Below are 9,997 nucleotides of genomic sequence, written 5' to 3' on the forward strand. Positions count from 1 at the left end.
AGGAGGGGGGGGTAAAAGAGGAGGGGGGGGTAAAAGAGGAGGGGGGTAAAAGAGGAGGGGGGGTAAAAGAGGAGGGGGGGTAAAAGAGGAGGGGGGGGGGTAAAAGAGGAGGGGGGGGTAAAAGAGGAGGGGGGGGTAAAAGAGGAGGGGGGGGTAAAAGAGGAGGGGGGGGTAAAAGAGGAGGGGGGGGTAAAAGAGGAGGGGGGGGTAAAAGAGGAGGGGGGGGGTAAAAGAGGAGGAGGGGGGGTAAAAGAGGAGGGGGGGGTAAAAGAGGAGGGGGGGGTAAAAGAGGAGGGGGGGGTAAAAGAGGAGGGGGGGGTAAAAGAGGAGGGGGGGTAAAAGAGGAGGGGGGGGTAAAAGAGGAGGGGGGGGTAAAAGAGGAGGGGGGGGTAAAAGAGGAGGGGGGGGTAAAAGAGGAGGGGGGGGTAAAAGAGGAGGGGGGGTAAAAGAGGAGGGGGGGGTAAAAGAGGAGGGGGGGGGTAAAAGAGGAGGGGGGGGTAAAAGAGGAGGGGGGGGTAAAAGAGGAGGGGGGGGTAAAAGAGGAGGGGGGGGTAAAAGAGGAGGGGGGGGTAAAAGAGGAGGGGGGGGGTAAAAGAGGAGGGGGGGGTAAAAGAGGAGGGGGGGGTAAAAGAGGAGGGGGGGGTAAAAGAGGAGGGGGGGGTAAAAGAGGAGGGGGGGGTAAAAGAGGAGGGGGGGTAAAAGAGGAGGGGGGGTAAAAGAGGAGGGGGGGGTAAAAGAGGAGGGGGGGTAAAAGAGGAGGGGGGGTAAAAGAGGAGGGGGGGTAAAAGAGGAGGGGGGTAAAAGAGGAGGGGGGTAAAAGAGGAGGGGGGTAAAAGAGGAGGGGGGTAAAAGAGGAGGGGGGGGTAAAAGAGGAGGGGGGTAAAAGAGGAGGGGGGTAAAAGAGGAGGGGGGGGTAAAAGAGGAGGGGGGGTAAAAGAGGAGGGGGGTAAAAGAGGAGGGGGGGGTAAAAGAGGAGGGGGGGGTAAAAGAGGAGGGGGGGGTAAAAGAGGAGGGGGGGGTAAAAGAGGAGGGGGGGGTAAAAGAGGAGGGGGGGTAAAAGAGGAGGGGGGGTAAAAGAGGAGGGGGGGTAAAAGAGGAGGGGGGGGTAAAAGAGGAGGGGGGGGGGTAAAAGAGGAGGGGGGGGGTAAAAGAGGAGGGGGGGGTAAAAGAGGAGGGGGGGGTAAAAGAGGAGGGGGGGTAAAGAGGAGGGGGGGGTAAAAGAGGAGGGGGGGGTAAAAGAGGAGGGGGGGGTAAAAGAGGAGGGGGGGGTAAAAGAGGAGGGGGGGGTAAAAGAGGAGGGGGGGGTAAAAGAGGAGGGGGGGGTAAAAGAGGAGGGGGGGGGTAAAAGAGGAGGGGGGGGTAAAAGAGGAGGGGGGGGTAAAAGAGGAGGGGGGGGTAAAAGAGGAGGGGGGGTAAAAGAGGAGGGGGGGTAAAAGAGGAGGGGGGGTAAAAGAGGAGGGGGGGGTAAAAGAGGAGGGGGGGTAAAAGAGGAGGGGGGGTAAAAGAGGAGGGGGGGGTAAAAGAGGAGGGGGGTAAAGAGGAGGGGGGGTAAAAGAGGAGGGGGGGTAAAAGAGGAGGGGGGTAAAGAGGCGGGGGGTAAAAGAGGAGGGGGGGGTAAAAGAGGAGGGGGGTAAAAGAGGAGGGGGGGGTAAAAGAGGAGGGGGGGTAAAAGAGGAGGGGGGGTAAAAGAGGAGGGGGGGTAAAAGAGGAGGGGGGTAAAAGAGGAGGGGGGTAAAAGAGGAGGGGGGTAAAAGAGGAGGGGGGTAAAAGAGGAGGGGGGTAAAAGAGGAGGGGGGTAAAAGAGGAGGGGGGGTAAAAGAGGAGGGGGGGGTAAAAGAGGAGGGGGGGTAAAAGAGGAGGGGGGGTAAAAGAGGAGGGGGGGTAAAAGAGGAGGGGGGGTAAAAGAGGAGGGGGGGTAAAAGAGGGGGGGTAAAAGAGGGGGGCGGTTTGCTAGCAGTGTAGTGAAAGACAAAGCATCAGTGCAGAGAGAGTGTTAATGACAGAATAATGAACAGCCCTAGCCAAAAGCACAAACATGACTAAAACAATGGACAGGCACATAGTAAAAAAAAAATGAATGAAACAAACTAAAATCAAATAATCATTAAAAAAAAAGGCTAGTCATGTTCTGCAATTATTGAACTCTATGTTCAGTCCAGTAGGCTATAACGTGCCTAATCGGTAAATGAAGTGTTGTTCCGTGAGCTTGTGTTGCTGTTCACTGGAACACTGCAGCAAGCCCAGGACAGAGATGCATGCGAGCAGGGGGGCATGTTGAAATAGCAAGCAACAGGAAGCTCGGGGTCATATTTTCAGACTGAGCGGAGATGTTCCACAAAGTGGTCATCCAATGAGTTTGGTCTCCTCAATGTAGAGGAGACCGCATTGTGAGCAGCGAATACAGTCCACTAAATTGAATGAAGTACAAGTAAATCGCTGCTTCACCTGAAAGGAGCATTTGTGACCTTGGATAGTGAGGAGAGAGGAGGCAAAAGGGCAGGTATTACACCTCCTGAGATTGCATGGGACAGTTCCGTGGGAAGGGGATGAGGTGTCGGTGATAATGGAGGAGTGGACCAGGGTGTCGCAGAGGGAACCATCCCTTCGGAATGCTCAGAGGGGAAGATCCAGGTGGAATCACACTGGAGGTGGCGTAAATGGCGGAGGATGATCCTTTGGATGTGGAGGCAGGTGGGGTGGAAAGTGAGGACAAGGGGAACCCTGTCGCAGTTCTGGGAGAGGGGAAAAGGGGTGAGGGTAGAGGTGTGGGAAATGGGCGGGACACGGTTGACGGCCCTATCAACCACAGTAGGGGGGAATCCTCGGTTGAGGAACAAGGAAGACATATCAGAAGCACTGTTGTGGAAGGTTGCATCATCAGAGCAGATGCGTCGGAGACAGAGAAACTGGGAGAATGGAATGGAGTCTTTACAGGAGGCAAGGTGTGAAGAAGTGTAGTCGAGGTAGCTGTGGGAGTTGGTGGGCTTATAATGAATATTAGGTGGACAGCCTATCCGGGGAGATGGAGACAGAGAAGTTGAGGAAGGGAAGGGAAGTGTCAGAGATGGAACATGTAAAGGTGAGAGAAGGGTGGAAATTGGAAGCAAAGTTGATAAAATTTTCCAGTTCAGGGCGGGAGCAGGAAACGGCACCGATACAATTATCAATATACCAGAAAAAGAGTTGGGGGAAGGAGCCTGAGCAGGACTGGAACAAGGAATGTTTACGATATCCCACACAAAGACAAGCATAACAAGGACCCATGCGGGTACCCATGGCAACACCTTTTATTTGAAGGAAGCGAGTAGAGTTGAAGGAGAAGTTGTTCAATGTGAGAACAAGTTCAGCCAGGCGGAAGAGGGTGGTGGTGGATGGGAACTGGTTGGGCCTCTGTTCAACGAAGAAGCGGAGAGCCCTCAAGGATTTATATGCATTTGGAAAGGCAAGGTCTGATTAGGGATAGTCAGCATTGCTTTGTGCGTGGGAAATCATGTCTCACGAACTTGATTGAGTTTTTTGTGGAGGTGACCAAGAAGATTGACGAGGGCAGGGCGGTGGACATTGTCTACATGGACTTTAGCAAGGCCTTGCACAAGGTGTCGCATGGTAGGCTGGTCCGGAAGGTTTGAACACATGGGATCCAGGGTGAGCTAGCCAATTGGATACAAAATTGGCTTGGTGATAGGAGGCAGAGGGTGGTAGTGGAGGGTTTATCAGATTGGAGGCCAGTGACCAGTGATGTGCCGCAGGGATCGGTGCTGGGCCCTCTGTTGTTTGTCATATATATTAATGACTTAGATGTGAATGTCGGGGGCATGACTAGTAAGTTTGCAGATGACACCAAAATTGGTGGTATAGTGGACAGTGAAGAAGGTTGGCTAAGGTTACAACAGGATATAGATCAACTGGGAAAGTGGGCAAGGGATTGACAAATGGAATTTAATGCAGACAAGTGCAAAGTGATGCATTTTGGGAAGTTAAACCAGGGTAGGACATGTACAGTGAATGGCAGGGTTCTGGGGAATGTTGTTGAGTAGAGAGACCTTGGGGAGCAAGTACATAGTTCCCTGAAAGTGGCAACACAGGTAGACAGGGTGGTGAAGGCGGCGTATGGCATGCTTGCCTTCATCGGCCGAGGCATTGAGTACAAGAGTTGGGACGTCATGCTTCAGTTGTACATAACGTTGGTTAGGCCGCATTTGGAGTACTGTGTGCAGTTCTGGTCGCCGCACTACAGGAAAGATGTGATTAAGCTAGAGAGGGTGCAGAAAAGATTCACAGGGATGTTGCCTGGTTTGGAGGGCTTGAGTTATAAAGAGAGATTGGATAGGCTGGGTCTGTTTTCCCTGGAGCGAATGAGACCGAGAGGGTACATGATAGAGGTATATAAAATTATGAGAAGCGTAGATAGGGTAGATAGCCAGAGCCTGTTTCCCATGGTAGGGGTGACTAAAACTAGAGGGCATAGATTTAAGGTGAGAGGAAGGAGGTTTAAAAGGGATCAAAGGGGTAAATTTTTCACACAAAGAATAGTGGGCATCTGGAATGAGCTGTCAGAGGAGGTGGTGGAGGCAGGAACAGTAGCAACATTTAAGAGGCATCTAGACAGGTACTTGAATGAGCAAGGCATAGAGTGATATGGAATTAATGCAGGCAGGTGGGACTAGTATAGATAGGCATTATGGTCGGCATGGACACAGTGGGCCAAGGGGCCTGTTTCGATGCTGTACGACTCTATACCGTCCTGGTGAGGATGGAAGTGTAGGGAGATTGGATGTCCATAATGAAAAGGAGGCAGTTAGGGCCAGGAAACTGGAAATTGTCAAAATGACGTTGGGCGCCAGAAGTCACAAATGTAGGTGGGAAGAGACTGGACCGGGGAGAAAGGATAGAGTTGAGATATTAAGAAATAAGTTCAGTGGGGCAGGAATAGGCTGAAACGATGGGTCCGCCAGGTCAGTCCGTTTTATGGATTTTAGGGAGGGGGTAGAAGCAGGTTGTCCGGGGTTGCAGGACTATGAGGTTGGAAGCTGTAGAGAGAAGATCTCCAGAGGCGATGAGGTCATCGACAGCCCTGTAGACAGTGGCTTGATGTTCGGTGGTGGGGTCATAGTCCAGGGGGAGGTAGGAAGAAGTGTCAGAGTTGGCGATTAGCCTCTGCAAGGTAGAGGTCGGTACGCCAGACAACAGCACCACCCTTGTCAGCAGGTTTGATCACAATGTCGGGGTTAGACCTGAGAGAACAGAGCGCAGCAGGTTCAGAGGGAGACAGGTTGGAGCGAGTGAGGGGAGTAGAGAAATTGAGACGGCCGATTTCTCACTGAGTTCTCTCAAGGAAAAGCTCAAGAGCAGGTCAGAGGCCAGAGGGAGGGGTCCAGAAGTGAGCACGGAGGTGAAGGCAATGGAAGAAGAGCTCAATGTCATGCCAAGTGCGAAATTCATTGAGATGGGGGGGGGGGGGGGGGGGCATAAGGGGATAAAACTGAGTCCTTTGCTGAGTACAGGTTGTTCAGTGTCAGAGATGGGAAGGTCAGAGGGTATAGTGAATACACAGTAAGGAGTCAGAGGAAAGTGAAGGAGGATCTGGAGGGGCATTATTCCCCATCAGCTGTTGGAATTTGCATTCCTTACCCTTGAAAGGAAGAAAAAAAGCCTTTTGTTAACGCGTCGGATAAGATGAAGGATGAAATGAAACTGCGGAGTACAACAGCTTTGAGATAAGGTGAGGCAGTGCTTCTGGAGAGAGAGGTCCAGTGTGTACATGTGGCAGCGTATGGCACTGAGCGTGGATCTCAGGATGTGACGAGAGTAGCAGTCCGAGAATGTTGTATTTCTCGGAGATACCTGTAATCCTGGGTGGATTGAAAACATGAAGGATGAAACTTCAGTTGGAGTCCACGTAGAATAAGTCTGAGCCGGAGACAGTCACTGAGGAAGGGGATGTGGCTGTGAAAATGAGTTTTGTTAGACACTTTATCGAACACCAGGAGGGAAATAGAAAGCAATGAAGGTGAACAAGGTAAAAGAGACAAACAAAAATCCCGGAGAGAAGAGCAGTACTTCTTCAAGGTAGGCATTCCAAGAAGAGACATGGCAGTGAATTAAACACTAAAATAAAAGCAAAATACTGCAGATGCTGGAAATCTGAAATAAAAACAGAAAGTGCTGGAAATATTCAGCAGGTCTGGCAGCATCTGTGGAGAGAGAAGCAGAGTTAATGTTTCAGGTCAGTGACCTATCATCAGATTGGCAAAGGTTAGAAATGTAATAGGTTTTAAGCAAATAAAGCGGGGGTGGGGGAAAGGAGAACAAAAGGGAAGGTGTTGCTAGGACAGAAAGTGAGAGAGATTAACTGACAAGGAAGTTATGGGGCACAGGCAAAGAGTGTGCTAATGGTGTGGTGAAAGACAAAGCATTACTGCAGAAAGAGTGTTAAATGACAAAATAATGAACAGCCTGAGCAAAAAGTACAAACATGAAAAAAAAAGTGGGCAGGCACATGTTAAAAAAAATTATGAAAAAAACTAAAATAACATAAAAAAATAAAAATAAAAAAAGGGCCAGTCATGCACTGAAATTATTGAACTCAATGTTCAGTCCGGTAGGCTGTAGCGTGCCTAATCTCGTGAATCTTTTCTGCGCTCCCTCTAATGCCTTCACATCTTTGCTGAAGTGTGGCACCCAGAACTGGTCATAATATGTTTTGATAGGTAAAGGCATTAAAAAAAAATTATCCTTTCAGAAATGTGCTCACTGGCCCCCTATATACAAAAATTGTAACGTGGCCCCCAACGTGAATAGGTTGGACAACCCTGAAATAGGCTGATACTCCAGTGCAGTACTGAGGGAGTGCTGCTGGAGGTACCATCTTTCAGATGAGATGTTAAACTGAGGGCCTGTCCGCCCTCTCAGTTGGGTGTAAAAGATCCCTTTGAACTATTTTGAAGAGGGGAGTTCTCCCTGATGTCTGGGCTAATATTTATCCTTCACCTATTACCAATAAAGTCACATTGTTATTTGTGGGGTTTTGCTGTGCCCTAGTTGGCTGTGGTCTTTCCTACAAGTGACGACGTCTCAAAAGTACTTAATTGGCTGTAAAGTGCCTAGGGGCATCCTGAGGTGGTGAAAATCATGATATAAATGCAAGTCTTTCTTAGTAAAGCTGGAAGGCAGAATATGAGGAATTATCCTCTTGAATTTAGAAGTGGAGGGAGTATCCAGGGTTTAGCTGAAAAAATCCACTGAAACTTGTCTCAATTCACATGTCCCATTGAAATATAAAGGGCTAAAGGTTACACTGCGGAGACTGAACATGCAGCTATTGTTTTAAAGGTGTTGAAGGCACAGAGATCACCTTCCTGATGTCGAAGACCGCTGCTTCGGCACATTCCTTCCTCCTGCAAGCCAGGATCACTCGGGCTCCCCGCCGAGCCATGTCCAGCGCTGTCGCCTTCCCGAGCCCCGTATTTGCACCTGACACGGCGACAGACACACAAATGGAATTAAATTATTTCTTTAACACAATGTTAAAAAAGGTTCGGAAGTACTAAACTGCAAAAAGAAAACAAACAACGCTCCCCATTAGGGAAACGTGAACCATTTACAGTCGCCTTACATTAGAACTTGTAATAAAATTTCAGCAACTAATGTCTGTGTTATTACAAGCGAAAAGTTTATATGTTTTGTCCCAGAGTACTTAAGGAAGTGGTCCTAGAAATAGTGGATACATTGGTGGTCATCTTTCAAATTTTCTATAGACTCTGGAACAGTTCCTACAGATTGGAGGGTAGTTAATGTAACCCCACTATTTATAAAGGGAGCTAGAGAAAAAAAAACAGGGAATTATAGACCAGTCAGCCTGATGTCGGTAGTGGGGAAAATTCTGGAGTCCATTATCAAAGATTTTATAGCAGAGCACTTGGAGAACAGTGGTAGAATCGGACAGTGTCAGCATGGATTCACGAAAGGGAAATCATGCTTGACAAATCTACTAGAATTCTTTGAGTATGTAATTAGTAGAGTTATTGAGGTAGAGCCAGTGGATGTGGTTTATTTGGACTTTCAGAAGGCTTTCGACAAAGTCCCACATAAGAGGTTAGCGTGTAAAATTAAAGCGCATGGGATTGGGGGTAATGAGGTGGATAGCAAATTGGTTGGCAGACAGGAAACAAAGAGTAGGAATAAACGGGTCTTTTTCTGAATGGCAGGCAGTGACTAGAGGGTACCACAGGGATCGGTGCTAAGACCCCAGCTATTCACAATATATATTAATGATTTAGATGAGGAAACTAAATGTAATATCTCCAAATTTGCAGATGACACAAAATTAGGTGGGAGGGTGAGTTGTGAGGAGGATGCAGAGGGGCTTCAGGGTGATTTGGACAAGTTGAGTGAATGGGCTAATGCATGGCAGATGCAGCATAATGTGGATAAATGTGAGGTTATCCACTTTGGTAGCAAAAACAGGAAGGCAGATTATCTGAATTGCTATAAACTGAGAAAGGGGAAAATGCAACAAGACCTGGGTGTCCTCATACACCAGTCGCTGAAGGTAAGCAAGCAGGTGCAACAGGCAGTAAAAAGGGCAAATGGTATGTTGGCCTTCATAGCAAGAGGATTCGAGTATAGGAGCAGGGATATCTTGCTGCAATTATACAGGGCCTTGGTAAGGCCACATTTGGAATACTGTGTGCAGTTTTGGTCTCCTTATCTGAGGAAGGATGTTCTTGCTATAGAGGGAGTGCAGCGAAGGTTTACCAGAGTGATTCCAGGGATGGCGGGACTGACGTATGAGGAGAGATTGAGTCAGTTAGGATTATATTCGCTGGAGTTCAGAAGAGTGAGGGGGGATCTCGTAGAAACCTATAAAATTCAAACAGGACTTGACAGGGTAGATGCAGGATGTTCCCGATGGTGGGGGAGTCCAGAACCAGGGGTCATAGTCTAAGGATATGGGGTAAACTTTTTAGGACTAAGATGAGGAGAAATTTCTTCATGCAGAGAGTGATGAGCCTGTGGAATTCGCTCCCACAGAAAACAGTTGAGGTCAAAACATTGAATGCTTTCAAGGAATTAGTTATAGCTCTTGGGGCAAAAGGGATCAAAGGATATGGGAGGAAAACAGGAACAGGTTACTGAGTTGATCAGCCATGATCCTAATGAATAGCGGAGCAGGCTCGAAGGGCCGAATGGCCTACTCCTGCTCCTATTTTCTATGTTCCCCCACGCCAAGAAACTTGGCATTCATCCACTTAAAGGCTATTGCCGGCTGTGCATCATTGAGAGCCGCAAGGAGAAGTACCTGTGACTATGACCGTCTTCCTACGCAGCGAAGTATCACTCCTGCACTGAACTCCCGTCAGGAAATTGTAGTAAATTAAAAAGTACAGTGCGACCAGTATTGCAGCAGCTACTATCCAGGAAACCATGGCTGCTCCTGTGTGACAAAAAAAATGATTACACGTCTTGTTTAATGAAGACGTACTGCTCACATTACAGTTAAAACCCGGTTAACTTTGCTGCGCAACAGACTAAAATCACGTATAACAAAGCAGATCTCTTTGGAGAAATTTCAGCACCTCCCCGTAAATGATTATGGAAACACTTTCAGTAAAAACTATGGCTGTGTGAATTGAACACTTAAGAATGGCTGCCCCCTTCAGGTTGCTGTTAAAGACCGAGGTTCCTTGACTACTTTTTCTGCAGTTAATAAACAAAAAAATGTGGAAATTAAGTTTCTATAATTTGTTTTGGCATATTTAATTGCCGTCCATAGAAAATGTGCACTGTAATATGTATAATTTTATTTCATTTTGCTTTTCATCTGCTCTATTTTTCATAATTCAGCTTTCTCTTTTCTCTCCATTTTGTAGATTTTATTTACCTTGATTCTTCTCTCCCTCCTACTTCTCGGATTAACTTATTCCCTTGCTAACATTACTGCACTCGTCCGTCATGGGGTCAATCTTAACCTCCAAGAACAGGTAGCTTTGGGTCA

At 48.1% G+C, this 9,997-nt stretch overlaps 1 long non-coding RNA gene across 1 annotated transcript; it reads right to left on the reverse strand.

Moving 5' to 3' along the window:
- Positions 1-7,353: 7,353 nt before the first annotated feature.
- LOC137346513 (uncharacterized) lies at positions 7,354-9,997 on the reverse strand. Its single transcript, XR_010968723.1, has 3 exons — positions 9,884-9,997; positions 9,302-9,436; positions 7,354-7,473 (listed from the first exon to the last, which is right to left on the reverse strand). It is a non-coding gene; the product is annotated as an uncharacterized lncRNA (long non-coding RNA).

The sequence above is a fragment of the Heterodontus francisci genome, chromosome 30, assembly GCF_036365525.1.
Source record: "Heterodontus francisci isolate sHetFra1 chromosome 30, sHetFra1.hap1, whole genome shotgun sequence".
NCBI classification, from domain to species: Eukaryota; Metazoa; Chordata; class Chondrichthyes; order Heterodontiformes; family Heterodontidae; genus Heterodontus; species Heterodontus francisci.